Source organism: Carya illinoinensis, chromosome 15 (assembly GCF_018687715.1).
Source record: "Carya illinoinensis cultivar Pawnee chromosome 15, C.illinoinensisPawnee_v1, whole genome shotgun sequence".
NCBI classification, from domain to species: domain Eukaryota; kingdom Viridiplantae; phylum Streptophyta; class Magnoliopsida; order Fagales; family Juglandaceae; genus Carya; species Carya illinoinensis.
This window is the reverse complement of record NC_056766.1, coordinates 4,353,530-4,363,018: the sequence shown is the minus strand read 5'-3', so window position 1 is coordinate 4,363,018 and position 9,489 is coordinate 4,353,530. Positions and strand designations below refer to the sequence as shown.

General features: G+C 33.5%; 1 long non-coding RNA gene across 1 annotated transcript; it reads left to right on the top strand.

The window, feature by feature from the left end:
* Positions 1-1,116: 1,116 nt before the first annotated feature.
* On the top strand, positions 1,117-5,478 carry LOC122297729. Its single transcript, XR_006238870.1, has 3 exons — positions 1,117-1,575; positions 2,153-2,237; positions 5,102-5,478. It is a non-coding gene; the product is annotated as an uncharacterized LOC122297729 (long non-coding RNA).
* The last annotated feature ends 4,011 nt before the right edge of the window (positions 5,479-9,489 follow it).

Sequence of the window (9,489 nt, the reverse complement as noted above, 5' to 3'; positions counted from 1 at the left end):
TTAATACATCTCCGAAAAATTCTTAATTTTCTCGAACCATATTTCCTAACAGCCGAAAGATAGGCAATCGGGGCACCACTAATATAATTGAATGTAAACATGATGTGTCAGTCATTACGTACGGCCACTACAACATACAGGGGATTTTGCCACCAGTTCTTTTTCCATGACTAGTTGTCGTGGGAAAAAATGATCTTTTGCCACTAAATTGTTTAGAGAGAATAAATATAGATGTTTTCCCATGAAATTATCTCGGTCGATAATATTTGGTGGCAAAAGATTTTTTCCTACCACGTCTGTAGTTTTTGTTACCAACTTGTTTCTTGGATAATAAATATGGGCAGCATATGAACCTTTAGTGGAAAAATAGTTGTTGTGACGAATTAAATTGTCTTTTTACCACGAATTAAAGTCGCTGAAAAAAATTATTTAATTTGTACCCTTATCATCGTGGCTTATTGTTTTTACCCGCTACTAGATAAGTAATTCCCACGAATATTACTCGCCGCAAAAATCTCTACATATTTTTAAATAGAGGAATATTATACATCAGCCTACTGTATAGCCCACACCCACACCTGACGTCGATTATCTTTTTTTTTTCTTTTTTCTTTTTTGTTTTCTTCTTAAAACGTGTTTCGAAGAATCAGAGGACATTTTGAATTTGAAGTCTGTATGTTAATGTATTTTTATTGAATGATTATTTTAATTGATTTAAAATATTAATTTTTTGTTTTAAATTTATCAGATTTCTCGCTAGATTTATTCTATGATTTTTTTAGTTGTAAAAATTATTTTAATATACTTTATTGTTATTAATTATTGTTTTGTATTTAATAAATTTTATTATTTTATTTTACTAAATCACTACATTTTAATTATATTATTTAAATTTACAATGGTAAAATCTTTTTCGTTAGATCCATTTTCAAACTGAGATTAAAAAGACTACACCTTTCTTTCCCTTAAATTGTTTTTTTCCTTTCTCTCATTTTCATTTTCCTTTTTTCTTTTTTCTTTCTTTTTCCTTCTTTCTTTTTCTTTTTCTCCTCCTTTTCTTTTTCTTTCTTCCTTTCTTCTTTCTTTTTCCTTCTTTCTTTTTCTTTTTCTCCTCCTTATTTCTTCCCCAGCCCGTGCGCAACCCACGTTCCGTCTTTCATCCTCCACCCAACCACGCCATGTGCCACCGTCCGGCGACACCGCCCAGCCCACCAGCTCCCCCACACTCCGGCGACCTCCCCCACCCCAACCTCGCTTCCTCACGCTCTTTCTCTCCTCCCTATTGGCCGTGCGAAACCCATTCGGGTTGGGGGTTGTTGCGTCACCACCATTGGCCACCATCTTCTCACCATTTCATTACCGGTTCTCTAGCAACCCAAAGCACCCTTCCGCAGCCCCGATCCGCCACCTTTGAAGTCCCACCATCTCCATTTGTGTTTGATGATTTAATACATTGAGTTTTTATTGTTTTACAATTTTTTTGTAAATAAATGTAATTCTTTTGGTTTTCCTTTCTATAGGACTAATGGAGTTTAGGGCAAGAACGACCTTTCTAGCGCTGTGGAGAACCTGAAGGTAAAACAAAAATTTAAACTCTCTCTTGAAATTCGTTTGTATATAGTTAATGCAATCTTGTCTTTGAAAATTTTGTCTAAACTGAATTTAGATTTGATCTGTGCTTAAATTTCTATGGAAATTGATTGATTTTTCAAATGATTCCTTGTGTGTGTGAGAAAGAGGGATTCCTCTTTTCCTTTTCCTAGAGTGGGAGATGGAATGTGAATTGGATTGTGAAGCTAAGATTAATTTTTATCTATGTTTGATTCAAATGGGTTTGCTTATTTTTAGGATGGATGTTGCAGACTTGCACTCGATGAGTTTGAGTTAATATTGGGGTTCTTTTTGTTGGGATGTTTTGAATGAATGAACTGTGATTATACTCTAATTAGAGACTTGAAGGATCATAATGCATGAGTAATTAACTAGCTATACAGCATGTTAATGTAAATTTTTACTTTTTTAGGCGTACACTAACTATACTTGGGTCCTTAATGCATGGTTCTTTTTTATTTTTTTTTAAATATTGAAGTTAATAGCATGGTTCTTGGAACTATTTGATTCTTTTTTGGATGAAGTGGCTTTTCTTGCACAGGGCTGAGAGGAAATCTCTAGTTTGTGTTGCTGATAATTATACCTACCGGCATCATATTTTAGATGTCCTGCCCCTGCGCAAACAGGTTAGAATTAAACTTGATTCAACTATGCATACATATACATCAGATTAGTGTTATGTTATGCTTTTGGATGTCGGAAATAAATGGAACCTGATTTGGTGTTAGATTAGTGTTGGATAGGATTTGATTGTGTATGGAGGAAGGGTTGTATTGGTATGCTTGGTTGGGTAATGTGATTGTGTATGCTTGTGTTACCTGTATTGGTATGCAATGCAAGATCTGAACACTTACCTCAATATTTGAGTGTTGTAATTTTGTTAAGGAGTAATACTTGGATCCTTTATGTGTCTTAGGGTGCTGTCAGTAAATTTAATTGATCTTTTTTGGGCTTTGTACAGACCTTTTGCTCTCAAATATGCTGCTGAAGCTGCTTGCACTATGCTTCGTGTATACCAAGTAGTTGAACATGAGAATGTGCCATTTCATTTTGCTTATATTCTTTTTGGTTGAATCTTTTGTCAATGAAACTCAAGAAGTTTGATTTTTTTTTTTTTCTTGGAACTATGGTGCCATTTCTTTTCTTGAAGATGATGACAAGAGATGTCGTCTAGAACTCAAGTATACATTTGAGATCAAAAGAGCAATTAGATGAGTTTTGCCAATACAATTGTGTTTTTATTCTTTTATATTTCTTTCTCTCTTTCTTTCCCCTCTTGTGCACTGCATACATGTTTGTGTTGGTAGTAATTTAGTTGAATGTTGATTAGTAGGTGTGAAACAATATCAATTTTTTCTTTTTACAATTATTTTTTTTTCGGCATTCAAGGATGTTCTTGATTCGGGATTTTTCAGTTCAAGCTTGAGTACCAAAGGCCTGGATACACGGGCTTGTCCCTGTAAAAGTAGGTATATAATGTACTTGAGTTATTTAGAGGAAATCATAAATTTGATTGATAATATCAATAGGCATAGTCCAAAAACATGGGTTGTATGTAGGAGCTTAGTATCCTTACAAGTTGTGTCGAGGATTCGAGAATATTGCCTCCTGATTGTGAACCATATTCACGAAATCCTCCTCGATTATAGGATATATTTCTAGGTAATAGTTTCCATAGTTGTGTAATATACGATTGTAAATCCTTCAATATCTGTATAAATTGTCAACGATTGTAAATCTTTCCATAAGATGACTTTTTCTGCTTTTACAATTTTTTTTTTCTGAATTCTTTTATATGTGATAATTTAGTAATTTAGTTGAATGTTGATTAGTAGGTGTGAAACAATATCATTATTTTTATGTTTACAATTATTTTTTTTCTGAATTCTTTTACTATTTGCCGCAAATATGTTTCGTGGCAAATACAGTACTTTTTTTTTGCCAGAAACATTTTTTTCCACCAAATGCTCTAGTGAGTAATATTAATACCCACCAGCACATTTCATCATAAAATATAGTATTTCTCACTAACCAATCTAATTTGAGTAACTTTTTGCCACGAAATTCGTTGGCTATCTCCACTATCTATTTGGTGGAAAAATGTCACAATTTCTCACCAATTCACGAATTAGTGGAAAAAACACTTAGTGTAACTTTAAGTCACTGGTCTCCCACAGATAGATTTAGTGGGTAAAGATCATTTCCCATTATGACTATAGTTTTTCCGAACACATGCCCTTGCGGCAAAAACTAACAAATGTCGTTCTCCTATTGCGAGCATGAGATTAGGGAGAGCTCGCAATAGGAGAACAACATATATAGTAATTGATGGGTCTCCACCGACTTTCTAATTTCCATAAGTTTAATTTCAGCCATTTATATATAGCATGAAAATATGAACTCTTTGAAAATAAGAAACTTTTAAGCCCTTGTGAAGACAAAGTAGAAGAGAACATTATCTTCTTCAAAAAATCTATAGGTAATTGCCATGGGCTTAGACTCAAGCTTTTGCACTACTTAATCCCATTGATTGGAGTGCTGATACTCTTTGTGATGGTGGGGGAAGGCAGCAGTAGCGGCGGTAGTAGCGGCAGCTTAAGCCAAGCCTGGCTGCCACAAGTATGGGGATGTAAAAATCCCATTTCCGTTTGGGTTGACTAAAGAGATATAACATCACTTTTAATGCTCTGATCTAATATCAAAGACGTAATGGCACTCATGTTACAAACATATCCATCGAGGTACATGAAATGAAATGTGTCTTGCTAGCCCGAAACTGTTATCGTGAGTAGGCTGCACTCCAACCCAGTATTCCAAGTTGGTCGTACGTAGCCCAATTCACCATTTCTAAAACCAAAAATCAGTTCACTATTCTTGGCTGTGACACTATTATTGGAATCATCTTTGGGTACCAAATGGGAGAAAGGTATTTGACCGGGTGCAGATCTAAGTGTAACAGCCTTCAAAATGCTATCAGTGACTCTTGCTCTGGAGTCGGATGCTGCAAGCTGTAGAGTGTCCAGATGGATTGCAGCTGTATATTGATGTACGTGAAAGTATTTAGCTCTGATAATCACACAGGTATATGGAACTCCAATCCATGCGGCTATATATGCTTTAGTTGTCGTACAAGGGAAGTTCAACTTCTCCACAACTTACCTTCAGAATCTGCCATATAAGCCTTCCAATGGTGCTTGATTGGGCAGTTATTTGCGGCAAGAATGAATTCTTGATAAGGCGTGAAAACACTATAATAAATAAATTATTTATTATTATTATTATTTTGGATCCCACTAGACCATGAATACTACTATACAAGTCAACTGAATGAGAAAATGTGCTTTGGAGTTGCCCTACTGCAGTGCCATTGTTATATTTATTATAGATTGTGATATTAAATATGTTAATTTATTGAATGTAGTAGTGATGTGTTGTTTTAAATGAAAGTGTAGGAGTTTAAACCACAAGTGTACTTTGATTTTTTTTGTAGAATAAGTGAAGTATTGGATTTGGATAGGCACAATGGTTGGGCCGAAGAGACATGATGCTCGGGCCAAAGAGGCACCACACATGGACGGAACTGGTTAGATCGAAGAGACATGAAGATTGGGTAGAAGAGGTACCACGCATGGGCTGAACTGGCACGTGTAAAAGACCCACTTGGTTGAGTGCAATGCTTCAAAATAATTTCAACATGGGTTGAACTGGCACTTGTAAAAGACCCACTTGGATGAGTGCAATGCTTCAAAATAATTTCAACAAAAATGTTGAACAAGTGTGGTTTGAACTAGTGACATCAAACCCACTAGACTAGGCATGTTCTTTAGTCTCTAAATTAAACAATATGACCTTTAAACTATAACTATCAGTTGGAAAGTTACAAGTTAAGAATTTTGATTTCTCACATGGTGTCGCTTCACCCTCTATAAATAGAGGATGAGACCCACGTATTTATTCATTTTATTCTCTAATTTTTTTAATCACTTACACAATTTTGTAGAGAAACTCTGAATGAAGGGCTTCAGAATTGCTATCTACAGTTTATGACTTTGTTGTATCCTGGAAGTGAATTGCTTGTAATCCAATAGCAAACTCTTTCAAGTGGAGGTAATTATCATCTTAAAAATAGTGTTCTACACGCCTCAAAATCGCATTTATTTTTTGAGATTACTACATCCACACAATTTTCTTCAACACCACTAACAAGAGAGACTTCATCTTCACTTGATAAGGCACAAGGAGGAGGAAACTCTACTTGTGTCTTCATTTCTTTTAAAGGTACAATTTGTAGTCTTGAGAAAAGTAGAGTGATTGAAAGAAAGCTGGACACCGCCGAAGGGAGCTTTCTGGATTGGGGTCATATATATGCATGATTCTGACACATGTAGTCTAAGTTATGAGAAAAATATACTAACAACGCCACTTCTCCTCGCCAAACCAAGAAATAAATCTTCTCGCACAATTGAGGAATAAGTCGTTTCTCGTCTAAATATATCACAAAATTAAGTACGTATAGTCATTAATTTTTGTCCACAAGTATCACTTACTAATAAACAAGGAACTTAGTTTGTAATTAAGAAAAGTATTACAGCCACAAATATATATATTTCATAAAAATAATCGACAAACTGACATGATTGACTTCATATGATACTTTAGATTTACTAATTTATAATAAAACTAACTTTATATACTAACATACCACATTAAATTATATTATTTTGTGTATTTATTTTTTGTAAGATATTATTTTCATGGTTAATACATTTCTCTAAATTAAAATAGTGAATATATAAGTTGATCTAGTCAGTTCACTTTTTTAACATGATGCATTTACTCATTTTTTCGACCATAATAAAGCATTAATTTGAAATAATAAAACTAAGAACAGAAAACCCCTTACCTATGTTTTTTAAAGCTTACTGGTTACTGTTGACTAAATGATCTAAGCGTACGTGCCGCAAGAGGTGTGGTATTTATTACATCATTTGTTGCACGATATGATCTCCTAATAACATTTCCTTTTACTTAATTTTGAATTAATGCTTTATTTTCATCTGAATAATTTATTTTTAATAGGTACCCTTCCTTAAGTAATATTAATGTTAGTCCAACAAGCTAGGACATATAAATATATATATATATATATAGATTGAGCTGATTTTAAATTATTGTTGATCTTAGAAAGAAAAAAAAAAAACCTGTTTTTTTCGAGTCATTTCATATGATTGATGAGCTGATCTTGAATTATTGTTGCGGGAATCTTTCACTTAAATTATTGTTGATCTTTGAAAAGAAATTAAGAAAGACTTTTCTTTAGGAGTATGATTGAGATTCACTTTTTCAGTCATAGATTAACATGAGGACACCCATTTTTTGTTGCGCTACCTTTATCTTTGGATAAGGCATCTTTTGTCATATCAACTGCTTGAATTTTTTGTTTGTTATTTTGCTACTTTTGAAGACCTATCTTATAATTTGCCTTTTATAAAAACCATAGTCATGCTTGTGAGAGCTGAGTCAGCTGATTTAGAATAAAAGAAAGAAGAAGAGAAAATTTTATTTTAATTGTGAATCATTTCATGATTAAGCTCTTATCTTAAATTATTGAAAATTTTAATTGAAAATTTTACTTTGCCATTCATAAATTACCATGATGGCATTTATTTTTTATTTACAACTTTTATCTTTGATAAGATATCTTTTGTCTGATTAAATGCTTAATTTTTGTTTGTTTTTTTTGCTACTTTTGCAGACTGGCCTGCATCGATCATGTCTCTCCTTTTTCCTGTTTTCGTTGGTTTCTTTCTTCTTCTTTTTTTTTTTTTTTTTTTTTGTTTTTTGTTTTTTTGCTCTTTTTCCATAAGGAAGTATTTGTTTTGTATATTATCTTTGGAACTATTAAAGAATGTAGAATGTAAATATCTCGCTTATATTCGACCGTCATTATTGTACACCTCACATTTTTTATTGATCTTAGCGGCTGAAGTTCGATATGAGTACTATGCGTCCTTTTCTTTCTTTCTTACTTTCCTTTTTTTTTTTTTTTTTTAAATTAAAGGCATCTTTGAGTTTTGATAATTTGATACATAAAGAATAAAACATTCCATAATTGGAGTATAAATGTGTATTGGCTTCCCCTTAATTGCTTTATTATTTGGTTCCATCTTGGTTCTTAAATGCTGCATGCAATGATACTACTAATTTGTAGTAGTCCACAATGATGAAATTGTGGAATCTTTTACTTGTCCAAAGTTAAAAACATTACTTTCATGGGACGACGTCATTCGATACTTGATCAACAAAAATGATTTCTGCTTATCCGGGCTCGAATACGTTTCATTGAAGGCATTGCGTGGTACTCGTGTCACTAGTGGGACGTCATTCGATGCTTGATCAACAAAAATGAGCCGATTGATGGTGGGACGGAGGACAATGAATATTGAAAGATGATAATAATATGACTTTCAAATATGTCTATTAAATGTACTCACTTATATATTTTTAATTTTTTAATTTTTTTTAATGGTTAAGGAAGTGATATTAGTAAATTTATAGATATATTTTTTTAATTTTTTTCTTAATAGTTAAGGATGCTTAAAAAATGGTTAAAAAAAATATTTTGTACTTAAATAATATTGTATAAGAAGGAAATTGTGAGAAATTTTTAAAATTTCTCATTTTATATATCTTAGTTACCAAACACATCCTTAATTATTTATATTATATTCTTAACCAGTATAAATAACACATAATAATTTGGATAGTGTACAAGTTTTGCAATACTTGAAAATTTGGATTGTTCATCCTACTGATCAGCATGGGGCTCGAAGATAGATTCTCAGTAATTGATAGAGATTTTATCATTTTTTCCCGTTGGATCAGTGATTACATGTATCTTTGGGCCTACTTGAACTCTTTAAAAACTATAAAAGTAGTGCTAGTGGGAGACTTCTTAGAAAAGAAAAGAAAGACTTCTTTTACAGTCCTTCCATGATTGAGTTAAGTCTTAAATTATTGTTGTGCGTAGGAATCTGTAATTTGCTTTGCCAGTTATAAATTAACATGATGGCCTAATTCTTTTTTTTTTTTTTTACTACTTTTTCTTTGGATAAGATATCTTTTGTCAGATCAATTGCTTGAATTTTTGTTTTTTGTTTAGCTACGTTTGCAGACATGTGGGAATGAAGGGGGAATGAAGGGCGAGGCAGCTGAGGATCTAAGTGGCTGGCTAATAGTCTAATATTTTAAATAGGTGCTCAAGAGAGAGATCGTGTGATCAGGATCATCTAATATATAAAGTGTGTTGCGCCTCTGGCCTGTCCAAAAAAATCACACAAGATGATAGAGAGACAATATTTAAGTGGTTCGGCAACTTGCCTACGTCTACTGAAGCGAAAACTCAGTATTTTCAATATGTTTGTACAAAATTACAAACACTCATAAACAAGCTCTCTATCTCTCAAATGACCTCTGTTCTGGGTTTTCCCAGAACCTAAATTTTGCACAGCCCTCTGCCTTGATCTCTCACCGTAGTGAGGATGATTTATCTTTAGCAAATGACCTCCTTTTATAGGAGGAGCCATGGGGGACAAAACTCCCACGTTTCTTGACCAAGATGTAGCCTCTTTTGAATTTGCTGGAGAGCTCAGTTGGTGGGTGGCCTGATAGAACTAAGAAATAAAACGGTGCCTAATAATCCAAGAAAGAAAATGGTGCACACTTGGGTGGTTTTTCAACAATCTCCCCCTCCACCCAAGTGTGCCATACCAGGCTGCTTGCAAATGGTTGCATTATTCAAATGATTGCATTCCCTCATTGGAATGCTTGTTAGCTATGAGAGATTTCCGCTATCAAATGCATCTGCAAGTATTTCTT